This window comes from Amblyomma americanum, chromosome 3, assembly GCF_052857255.1.
Source record: "Amblyomma americanum isolate KBUSLIRL-KWMA chromosome 3, ASM5285725v1, whole genome shotgun sequence".
In the NCBI taxonomy this organism is placed as follows: Eukaryota; Metazoa; Arthropoda; class Arachnida; order Ixodida; family Ixodidae; genus Amblyomma; species Amblyomma americanum.
In genome coordinates, this window is record NC_135499.1 from 7009136 (window position 1) to 7021361 (window position 12226).

Here is a 12226-nt window from a genome sequence, read left to right on the forward strand (position 1 = left end):
CACAAAGCGACGCCGGTGGCCGAAGCTGCTTAAAAGCTGGAGCGGGAGAGGATGTTGATGGCGATGGTGTTTCCAACTGTCTGTCGAGGGTGCAGTGCACTGGTGAGGTCAGCGCACTATCGGGCGAAGCGGTGATGGCGCAAGGCTGGCACATATCGGTTCGGTTGAGAGCGGGCGTCCATTCCGGCGAGATGTCCGGTGGACAGGCAGCAAGACACGAGTGTCCAGCGCGTTGTCTTCCTGCGGCACCAGCGAACGAGCAGCTCCGGCTCAAGCATTTCTTCTATAAAGTTGCAGAACGTATCACGAGCACCCACGTCACTTAGAGGACAGCTGATCGCAGATCTGACAAGGAATCGGATGTATTCCGACGTCGTGACCTGCTTCCCAGCCAAACAAAGTAGTCCGCTAGGTGCAGCACCAATTAAGCAAGAGACAAGTGTCCAGCGCGTTGTCTTCCTGCGGCGACAGCGAACGAGGAGCTCCGGCTGAAGCATTTCTTCTATAATGTTGCAGAACATATCACGAGCCGCCCACGTCATTTAGAGGACAGGTGACCGCAGATCTGACAAAGGATCGGATGTATTCCGACGTCGTGACCTGCTTTCCAGCCAAACAAAGTAGTCCGCTAGGTGCAGCACCACTTAAGGGGATATGGTAGGGTAAGCCCACCCAAAAATCGAATTTTTAACTTTGGCACAGAAATATCGACTGCACTATGAGGAACAAACTTGCGAAAGCGCGTCCTCAAGCACCCGCTCAATGCGGTTCAAATGTCGCACCGAAGTGTTTCGCGCGCCCAGGCGTTGAAAAATTTCGGGTGAAGTTGGGGGGCTCTTTTGTTTATCGTTGTCGTTCGCGGTGTTCTTCCTTATGTTGCGATTTTTTATTTGCTTGTGTGTGTGTGGTAAGTAAATATTGTGTACTAAAATATATATTGTTGAAAATATTTACTTTTATATCAGATGTGCCGCTAGTGCGGCTCTTGTAGTGTGTTTCGTCATTATTGTTTCCAAAATTGCGGTCCTGATCGCTTCTGTTTCGAGTTTCAAACGTAGTACTTGCCCAGAAGATTACAACATCGCAAATGGAATGTGGCAAATTGAGCATTAAGAGAAGATTAAAAAATGATCGCTTCACTAGCAAGAAGGGCAGTGATAAACCGGCCCGATGAAGCGCAAGCTTCACGAAACCTGGCGAGAGGATCTGTATAATGAATTCTTCGATGTAGACGGCACAGGTACTACTAGCTATCGTCTAATCGACTTCGCTCTTCTCCGCAGTTTCTTGCAAGATGTTGTTTTGAATGACTATGGCAAAAAGGGAGGAATAATTTCGAAAGAAGCTGTAGACAGGCGAGGCGGTTTGGCATCCTCTATAAATGTCACCTGCAACGAGTGCGATGCTCTAAATGCGCACGAGACATCCAGGCGTACTGCTCGACGTCATTGAAGTAATTCAAAAGTTCGTTTATGCCCCGTGCTTGCGGAAAAGGAGTGGCATCTGGTCGCATCATGTGTGCATCATGTGTGTTTTGTAATACTCCCCTCGACAGAATGAAAAAAGACCATGTTGACAGGACAGAATTCTCACTCGGCCGAGAGCAAGGAAGACGACGGATAAAAAGGAACACTAAGAAGGGTTTTGGAGACACCTGCAAGAAATTCAGCAGTACGCAAACATAAAACTTCATTTTTTTTAAATTGCATTTTTTATGAATTCCTCACATTCAGTGCACTTTTTCTCAGAAAGTGCTCATCCGTTTCCAGTGAAATTTTGCACTCAGGTACTACATACAGCATTAAATATTCTGAACTAAGAAAAATGTCACTGATTATATGAATGATAACACTGGAAAAAATTACACTGAAAGACACCCCGCTGTGGTTCTGTGCATGCAATGATATTATTCTTATGCAGCACATATTTCAAAAAGAATAAGATATATCTATAGTTCGGGTGTAATTTATGGGTATTTAAAATAACATCGCCTAATATCATTACATTCCTCTCAGTGGCTGAAGAGAAAAGGTACAATGAATAATTAATCACACCTGAAAGTTTGGGAGTGAGCCACAGGAAAGGTGAAGCATCTCGACATAAACAAAGTACCTCATTCCATACCCATGGGCATATTTTGCGAACACAAGCATATTGATGCGAATATCTGCACTCGTTTCCAAAATATTACTTTAAAACTAATACGTACCATTTACCCTGCCATACATCCTTAAGCGAGACGAGTGTTCAGTGTGTTGTCTTCCTGCAGCGACAGCGAACGAGGAACTCCGGCTGAGGCATTTCTTCTATAAACTTGCAGAACTTACCACCCGCTGCCCACGTAATTTAGATAGCAGCTGGCCGGAGATCTGAGTACGGATCGGATGCATTCTGATGTCGTGACCAGCTTCACAGCCAAACCAAATTAATCCGCTAGGTGCAGCACTACTTAAGCAAGAGACGAGTGTCCAGCGCGTTGTCTTCCTGCGGCGACAGCAAACGAGCAGCTCCGGCTCAAGCATTTCTTCTATAAAGATGCAGAACGTATCACGAGCCGCCCACGTCATTTAGAAGACAGCTGACCGCAGAACTGACAACGAATCGGATGTATTCCGACGTGGTGACCTTCTTCACAGCCAAACAAATTATTCCGCTAGGTGCAGCACTACTTAAGCCAGACACGAGTGTCCAGCGTGTTGTCTTCCTGAGGCGACAGCGAAGGAGGGAGGAGCTCTGGCTGAAGCATTTCTTCTATAAAGTTGCAGAACTTACCAGCCGCTGCCCACGTAATTGAGATGGCAGCTGGCCACAGATTTGACAACGGATCGGATGTATTCGACGTCGTGACCTGCTTCACAGCCAAACAAATTAGTCCGCTAGGTGCAGCACTACTTAAGCAAGAGACGAGTGTCCTGCGTTTTGTTTTCCTGCGGCGACACCGAATGAGGAGCTCCGGCTCAAGCATTTCTTCTGTAGATTTGCAGAACGTATCACGAGCCGCCCACGTCATCCAGAGGACAGCTGACCGCAGATCTGACAACGGATCGGATGTATTCCGCCGTCTTGACCTGCTTCACACCCAAACAAATTAGTCCGCTAGGTGCAGCACTACTTAAGCAAGAGACCACTGTCCAACGTGTTGTCTTCCTGCGGCGACAGCGAACGAGGAGCTCCGGCTGAAGCATTTCTTCTATAAACTTGCAGAACGTATCACGAGCCGCCCACGTCATTTAGAGGACAGGTGACCGCAGAGCTGACAACGGATCGGATGTTATCTGACGTCGTGACCTGCTTCCCATCCAAACAAAGTAGTCCGCTAGGTGCAGCACCACTTTAGCAAGAGACGAGTGTCCAGCGTGTTGTCTTCCTGCGGTGACAGCGAACGAGGAGCTCCGGCTGAAGCATTTCTTCTATAAAGTTGCAGAACGTATCACGAGCCGCCCACGTCATTTAGAGGACAGCTGACCGCAGATCTGACTACGGATCGCATGTATTCTGACGTTGTGACCTGCTTCCCAGCAAACCAATTAGTCCGCTAGGTGCAGCACTACTTAAGCAAGAGACGAGTGTCCAGCGTGTTGTCTTCCTGCTGCGACAGCGAACGAGGAGCTGAGGCTCAAGCATTTCTTCTATAGATTTGCAGAACGTATCACGAGCCGCCCACGTCATTTAGAGGACAGCTGACCGCATATCTGACAACGGATCGCATGTATTCTGACGTTGTGACCAGCTTCCCAGCCAAACCAATTAGTCCGCTAGGTGCAGCACCACTTAAGCAAGAGACGAGTGGCCAGCGCGTTGTCTTCCTGCTGCGACAGCGAACGAGCAGCTCCGGCTCAAGCATTTCTTCTATAAAGTTGCAGAACGTATCACGAACCGCCGACGTCATTTAGAGGACAGCTGACCGCAGATCTGACAACGAATCGAATGTATTCCGACGTCGTGACCTGCTTCCCAGCCAAACAAAGTAGTCCGCTACGTGCAGCACCACTTAAGCGAGACGAGTGTCCAGCGCGTTGTCTTCCTGCGGCGACTGCGAACGAGCAGCTCCGGCTCAAGCATTTCTTCTATAAAGTTGCAGAACGTATCACGAACCGCCCACGTCATTTAGAGGACAGCTGACCGCAGATCTGACAACGGATCGGATGGATTCCAACGTCGTGGCCTGCTTCACAGCCAAACAAATTAGTCCGCTAGGTGCAGCAATACTTAAGCAAGAGACGAGTTTCCAGAGTGTTGTCTTCCTGCGGCGACAGCGAACGAGGAGCTCCGGCTGAAGCATTTCTTCTGTAAAGTTGCAGAACGTATCACGAGCCGCTCACGTCATTTAGAGGACAGGTGACCGCTGATCTGGCCACGTATCGGATGTATTCCGACGTCGTGACCTGCTTCCCAGCCAAACAAAGTAGTCCGCAAGGTGCAGCACTTCTTAAGCAAGAGACGAGTGTCCAGCGTGTTGTCTTCCTGCTGCGACAGCGAACGAGGAGCTGAGGCTCAAGCATTTCTTCTATAGATTTGCAGAACGTATCACGAGCCGCCCACGTCATTTAGAGGACAGCTGACCGCAGATCTGACAACGGATCGGATGTATTCCGGCGTCGTGACCTGCTTCCCAGCGAAACAAATTAGTCCGCTAGGTGCAGCAGTACTTAAGCAAGAGACGAGTGTCCAGCGTGTTGTCTTCCTGCGGCGACAGCGAACGAGGAGCTCCGGCTGAAGCATTTCTTCTATAATGTTGCAGAACGTATCACGAGCCGCCCACGTCATTTAGAGGACAGCTGACCGCAGATCTGACAACGGATCGCATGTATTCTGACGTTGTGACCTGCTTCCCAGCAAACCAATTAGTCCGCTAGGTGCAGCACTACTTAAGCAAGAGACGAGTGTCCAGCGTGTTGTCTTCCTGCTGCGACAGCGAACGAGGAGCTGAGGCTCAAGCATTTCTTCTATAGATTTGCAGAACGTATCACGAGCCGCCCACGTCATTTAGAGGACAGCTGACCGCAGATCTGACAACGGATCGGATGTATTCCGGCGTCGTGACCTGCTTCCCAGCGAAACAAATTAGTCCGCTAGGTGCAGCAGTACTTAAGCAAGAGACGAGTGTCCAGCGTGTTGTCTTCCTGCGGCGACAGCGAACGAGGAGCTCCGGCTGAAGCATTTCTTCTATAATGTTGCAGAACTTACCAACCGCTGCCCGCGTAATTTAGATGGCAGCTGGCCACAGATCTGACAACGAATCGAATGTATTCCAAAGTCGTGACCTGCTTCCCCGCCAAACCAAATTAGTCCGCTAGGTGCAGCACTGCCAATGGAAGAGACGAGTGTCCAGCGCGTTCTCTTCCTGCGGCGACAGCGAACGAGCAGCTCCAGCTCAAGCATTTCTTCTATAAAGTGGCAGAGTGTCTGTGGGTTCGCTCGACAAAATGGACAAGGATAGCTTGATGCAGCAGACTGCAGACCCTGAACAACAAAGAAAAATTTCAAATCTGACCCTAGACAGATGCGAATCGGAATCTTTTGGTCCCCTACAGATATGCTACCCCTTTGTGCGACAACATTAATTTCTTTTAGCAAATCCCGAAAAGCTTTTCTTATTTCAAAATAACCCTTAGAGATTTCCGCCACACAGAGAAGGCGATGGAGGTTATGGCTTTGTAGCTGCCGCGTTTTGCAAATGATGACGAATGATAATGTTGTCCAGGTCGTGCGTCTACTCACAACGCAGCCATCACCCTCTAGTTTTACAAGGAGTGCCTCGGTGGAGATCTCTGTCACACTTATGCCTACATCTTTAGCTAGCTCTTGCGCAGCTAACGCCAAGTCTTCCTCAAATGAAACCTGAGCGCCAGGTGAGGTACCTGATGTCTTGAAGACAGTTATCCTGCTATCTAGGTGCTCTCTGTAAGAATTTATTAGCCTTATGTTAGGCAGATTAGGGACGCTCGCGGAGAGGTCCTGCCAGAAAACGTTACTGACAAAATGTACGTCCAAGAGGGCTGCAACTTCTCGCAAGTTTTTTCGTTTTGGAGAAGAAAGGGCATTGTAGTTAACTTGACCATGCTGCAGAAACCTCTTTTTACATCGCAATTACAAATTTCTCCTATTTCCTTGAATATTACATTATGCAGCAGGCATTCTAGGTCAGTTACGAGAAGCTGGCATACATCTAGGCCGTAGCTCTAAAGTACAACTTCAAGCACTTGCGTGATGGAATATCCAGCGGCATTAAGCTTCTATTTGTCTGTTTTTGGCACCCCTCGCCGACCATTATGCCTTTGTTGAGTAGCATTGTAGTTTTTTTTTTAGATTTCATTTCAGTTTTTCATTCTGCTGCTCTAGATTAAGAAGCTTCATTTATGGGCTTTTCTGAAACTGTTCCTACTCTTTCGAGTTATTTTTTCAGAGAAGAAATAATATCCTCTGTGGATTACCCGATATTCGTTTCAGGTGGGCTTGATTTAGACTCGAAGTGAATCTTTATTAATCTATTCCTTTTTAAGAAGGACGCTTTCGCACGGCCTGTCAAATTCCTGTAGCGCCTATCCGCAATATTGCACAGTGACGTAAACCGGTCCTCAAAATATTTACCCATACTGGAAAACCTTACCTTCAAGGCAAAAATGATTGCACAGTTTCAAAGTATGTCTTTCGAAGAAGGTCCTTCTCGTGTCTTATCTTTATAGCTGTGTCACTGGTCAGCGTGAATGTGGCCTGCAACTGTCAAAGATAGCAGACAGCATTGTATCGTTATCTGGCGTGGCCATTTCATGGAACTATAAACAACCAACTAAATAAAAAAGAGAAAATTTGATGAAAAAGAAGGCATATCAGTGGAATATAGACAGTAAAACTCAGTGAGCTATACAGGTCACACGTTGTAAGAAAGAAGCCAAAATAACGAGAAAACGAAACAAATAGAACAAAAGTGAAACTCCATGGGAATAAAAACTTGTAACTGTATCACAATGTGCCAGCAATGATATTTGTAAAGAAAAAACCTGCAAGGTCTCACGAGGAAATCCGCAAGGAAACCTCTTGCAGGACTTCTTAAGTGTTACACCACCCTTAATTCTGATTGTAAACTCAATCGCCACCGTGTTCCCAAGTTTCGTTTCCCGTATCGATCATGCAGACGGAAGTTGGAGCCTGGAGGATTCTTGATCCTCGCAGAGTAGCCATTTTTTTTCTAATGGTGGCCCTTTCCCATCAAAAGCCCATCGATAAATATCCTAGTCAAGGCTCACCTTCAGGAGACCGCTTCATCGACGGCAGTTGGACAGCTTTTTTGAATTTCGTACAGTATCTCTTCAGAGGAGTGCATATTGCAACCGCGCAAAACCTCGTCCCTCGTCGTTTTGCGCGGTTGCAATATTCACTCCCCTCTTAACCACCAACTAGCCCGCCTTTGCCTTTTAAATCTCTTGAGAGGCAGACTGGAGGCGTCGATTCGGTGGTTTCCTGGGGGATGTGAGCTCGCGCAGACAGGCCTCGTTGAGATTCCTCTTAGGCTCCAGGGTACAATGCCATTTGGAGTACCCTTTCCATCGGATCAGGTATCCTTTGCGCTAAATGAAAGACAAATGGAGACATTTTGTCAATACTTTAGGAAGCGATTTCTGAAAGTCTGAAAATAGCGGGAGTGGGGGTGAAACCAAAAGTCGAGAAACTCTGAGTCTCAGGATTTCACCTGTTTTGATACTAATTAGGTTTATGAGATCCACAAGCGCACATGAGGTTATGCACCTTATTACGAGGAAAATTTGCGTATTATCTCAATAAAACAAAAAAATGATGCTGCTAATAAGAAGGAGGCACAGCGTCATGAAGACAAACGCTAGTAGAAATCGTCCTTGGCAATCACGAGAAAGGTTAATACTAAATTCCGTAGTACTAAGGTCGGTGCCACTTACTGGTATCAAATACTCAATTGGACAAAACTATTTACAGGCACGCAATACTACGCGAAAATGTTGTGACCCATAACAGAAGCGCAACAAATATTTTTATAACATTACAGAAAACGATAAGTAAACGATAAGTGCAAAGTGGATCAAGCGCATTTGAATATGGAAATGCAGTTTGCACCTCGTTTCTAAACCGGGTGAAAACAGTCACAGCTATTAGACTAAATGATGCGTTAGCGGAGTAAATGTAAGTGGCCCCCAATGTTGTTTTATTCCCCACCATATGCATTCTCTCCTTAACAAGTCTGTGCGTTCAGTGAGAGATGAATCAATGCATAATTATTTCTTGTTCTTGCGTTATCGTTATTTTAAATGGAGGGAGTTTTCCAGGGTACCTTTTAAACAATGTTTAAAAGACCATTACTTATGTTTCAAACTTTGTGCTGGAGATGGAATAAATGCACTTTCTTTTTGTGATGAAGTACATGGCATCACCTACCAAAATCAAACCACAGGAAATGACTAAGTGTACCCAGCAGTGCGTTACAAATATCCAAAGGTGTTAATGTTACAATATTTAAACAAAAAGGTAAAAACATACCGCTTTCGCGATGACTCCCTTGACGGAATGGTACATCAGTTGCTTCTGGCAAACAGGTGGTGCTGCAGTTGCTGGGTGTGAACTAATGGTGTTCAGCATCTCGATGGTGCTGTATTTATAGCATGCCAGCCAAACAGCACGCCAGCGAACAAGCTGGCATAAAGACAGCCTCAAGGATTCGGAATCACGTGCAACGATCACGTTGTTTCCCTTTTTTCACATGACGCCTCCCGGAAACTATTGAATTTTGCTTCACGTTCTGGCGAAACAGGTTGTTGTGCAAACCAAAGCTTTCGTCACTTTGCTTACTCCAGGGTTAGACAGGGTCAAGAATCCGTGATCACGTGCAACGCTCACGTTCTTTCCCCTGCTGTCACAAGACACCTGTCGGGAATTAAACATCATGACAGTCTATTGACAGAATTCCTCTTTTTGGAACTTTGCTTAACCTTCTGACGAAACAGGTTGTGTAAACCAAAGCTTGCGTCACTTTCTTCACAGCAGGGAGAGGCCTATCCCTGGTGCAAGCAGCGCGACGTCAAAGAGGAAAGGCCGATGGGCGAAATCGCCATCTTTTTCTTCTAAACTGGCTTTGCACGTGACAAGCAACTGCTGCCCATCCCTGTCAAAAGGCACATGCTTTGCGAGCCGGACCAGAGACAGGTGCGCCGGTGACGTATGCAGGGAGAGGTCTACTGAACGGTGACGTTTCCCGGCTCTGAAGGCATCTAAGAGGGAACTAGCGTTCGGTATTCTATGCAGTGTTGTAGCCGTTACTGGAAAAAAGTAACTAGATACGTTACTCGTTACGTTAACAAAAAAGGAACGCGTTACCGCCCTACGTTACCTACCAAAAAAGGTAACGCGTTATCGTTACCGTTACCGATAAAAGTACCGCACGTTACTTTGCCGTTACATCATGGACATAAATTTTAGGTTTTCGTCACCTTAAGGACTTACGATAACAAATTTATAAAGCTCATATTTCAAATATAATATCTAGCCCAAACAACGATTTTACGCGATATCCTGATTTAACGATAATAGTTCGCACAAATTTGCAGGAGCTTAGCAATTCTAACTCTGTTGCACATGGTGAAGCCATCTTCTGAATGAGGCATTAAACAAAAAAATTACACTCCATCATCAATTCTAAATTCACAGAGAAAACATCGCTGAACTCTCAACAAATTTAGAGTAATTCTGAAAAATGTGATGTTCCAAAACGCTCGGCATGCTTCCGCTCTGTAGAGTTGTGTGTGTGAGTGGTTTGGGAAGGGGAGTTAGGTGAAGACAAGTGTGTGAATGCGTGTTCGTGCACGTGTTTCGTGCTTTATGGCTATTGTCTTTTTTTTAATTATTGCGTTGTTAAGGGCAGCTGTTTTCCAGCTTATTTGCGAGCCCCAACAAGGGTTGTCGGGAGCAGCTGTACATTTTGTTTATTTACATCACTTTAGGTGCTCTGCGCTTTTCATTTCTAAAAAAGGGGGCGGAGTGGGTCACTACTGGAACAAAAAGTAACTAGTAACGTGACACCTCACGTTACCGAAAAATGTTAACGTAAGTACGTTACCCGTTACAGTTCCGAATTGGTAACGAGTACGTTACTAAGTTACCGAAAAAAGAAACGCGTTACCGGTAACGCCGTTACTTCTAACGCGTTACCGACAACACTGATTCTATGGCGCTATTGTTACCTCGTGCGGGGCGACCGGTTGCGGGAGAGAGGGGAAGAGGCTCTTGAAGGCGCGTCTTGTGCTCTCGTGAGTCATACGATGCATTTACTTGTTATCTACATTTTTCGTTTTTTGTAGTCGCTCTGCAACAGTGTAAAACTTGGACTGAAATTTTGGTCTTGCTACAGTGTTTTGTAGACGTACATTTGCAGGTGCGCACTGTAGTGCACGCTGCATGAGGTTGGCTTTTGGCTTCTGCCTGTCAGTGTTGCGTGTGTTCCACGACTCAATTAGGAGTCTCTTTCAAGGGTCGGTTTCGTTCTGCCGAGCAACAGTGTTGTCGAAGCAAATTTTGTAATTTTGTGGTTGGTGAAGTCTGGATTAACGGTAGCTACGCTGCGCTCCCTCCAGAAGTTCCGAACGTCGCTCTTGCGCTGATTCTATCTTTCAGCTTTTTGTTTCCCCAGTGTTCGCCGTCGGGCACTTGACACGAGGAATGTCGTTGGTTATGGCTTGAGCTCTTTCTTTCGGTGGGCAACCTTTGGGTCAAACGAGGAATATTTATCTTGTGAAAAAGAGGCACACGCATAAAACTAGCACAATAGAAAGCCGAGTGCGCGGTTGGAGAGACATTTAATGGATAACAACAATCGTGTCTTGAAGAGCAAATCGTGTACCCTTATATAAAAAAATGCGAAACACAAACACACACAAAAAAACTGTTCCAGTATGTGCTACACCTGGACTACCACACCGCAATAGTGCATGCGTAATGTGCCGTGTTTTTTAGCAATGCGTAGACATCGAGCGTTGTCAGCGCCGTAACATTTATGAATTTGTCTCGTTGCGCTTGCATTTCGTGTTGTCGCCCAGGACGCCGTCCGAGGGACGTAAACTTCAAGCGATACCTCATTGAGTGGTCTGCTTCCTCTCTGGTCAAGTGTCCAAGGGCGTGGTGTAGGCTCGGGTTGAGTACATGCTGGGAACGCTACTTTATGAGGTGAATGTCGCTTCTCAGCTCTCGGGCGCCGTTTGCCAAGCTGATCTCGGCGTTTCTTCACCGTGACATATGTCCCGGCTCGCTGTCGCTTCGTCATGGCACTTGTGGCGAAGGGCGAAAGTGCTTCAAAAAATTATCTGCGCCTCTTCGGACTACTCGAGCTACTTGCTCTGTTCCCATTGACGTTGCCAACTCCGCTTTTCTGTGGTGCCTAGGCCGGGCTTCAGAATTTGTCTCTTTGCTCTGTTTCTAGTTTGTTTGTTTTTTGCGTTACTTTTCTACCATGAAGCAGTCGCTTTTCAACACTTAGCGTAGAGCGCTAATTCTTCGAGGTATAAATAATTCCTAGAGACATGCATTGGTGACTTACGGTGATAGCCGAGCTGTTTATAACGCAACACACGTGTCTGGTTGCACACTTAATGGTTCGAAACACTCTAAAACTTGAAATTACTGCAGGTCTACTTTTTTGGGGGGCTTTCTTGCGGCGAAAACAAGGTGATAATCTCCAAATGCATGTCTATAAATACACACCTGCCTAATATACTCTTAGCCACAAGTTAACAGTACCGCACAAAAACAAAACATATGAGTTCATCGCATGGCCGGAGTATAAGAAATGAGTTCCTCGTTTTTCTTCACAGTCTGAGTTTTGTTCTTATACTTTTTTCTTGGTCGATGAGGCAGACAGCACCCTCACGTATTCATCAGTCGCTGTAACCACAAAAAAAAAGGTTAACAATGTTTCTCTTACATTCGCGTTTCTTGATTTTGGGATTATAGTTGTTTTCTCAAAATTGAGGGCACAGACATACCTTGAAGCATGCATCACGAGGTTTCCAGTGTAATATTTGTTCAATTGGCCATCTGACACGGCGTAGATATGTACACGCACATAACTTGTGCTTTCGGTGCTCCAGCGTGCGTTCGTGCGTGCGTGCGTGCCTGTGTGTGTGCGTAAGTTCGCGTGCACTCAAGCCGCTATCACTGGGTCATGCGAATAGACGTCAAAGATTCGAGATGTCAGAGGGACATGGATGGA

At 46.3% G+C, this 12226-nt stretch overlaps 1 protein-coding gene and 1 pseudogene across 1 annotated transcript in view; one reads left to right on the top strand and one right to left on the bottom strand.

Annotated features, from left to right (window-relative positions):
- Window positions 1-12226, top strand: part of LOC144123113 (glycoprotein-N-acetylgalactosamine 3-beta-galactosyltransferase 1-B-like) — a 380861-nt gene that overhangs the window by 243258 nt on the left and 125377 nt on the right. The gene's annotated exons all lie outside the window — the stretch shown is intronic.
- LOC144126308 (uncharacterized) overlaps window positions 2045-12226 on the bottom strand; it is a 33292-nt pseudogene continuing 23110 nt past the window's right edge.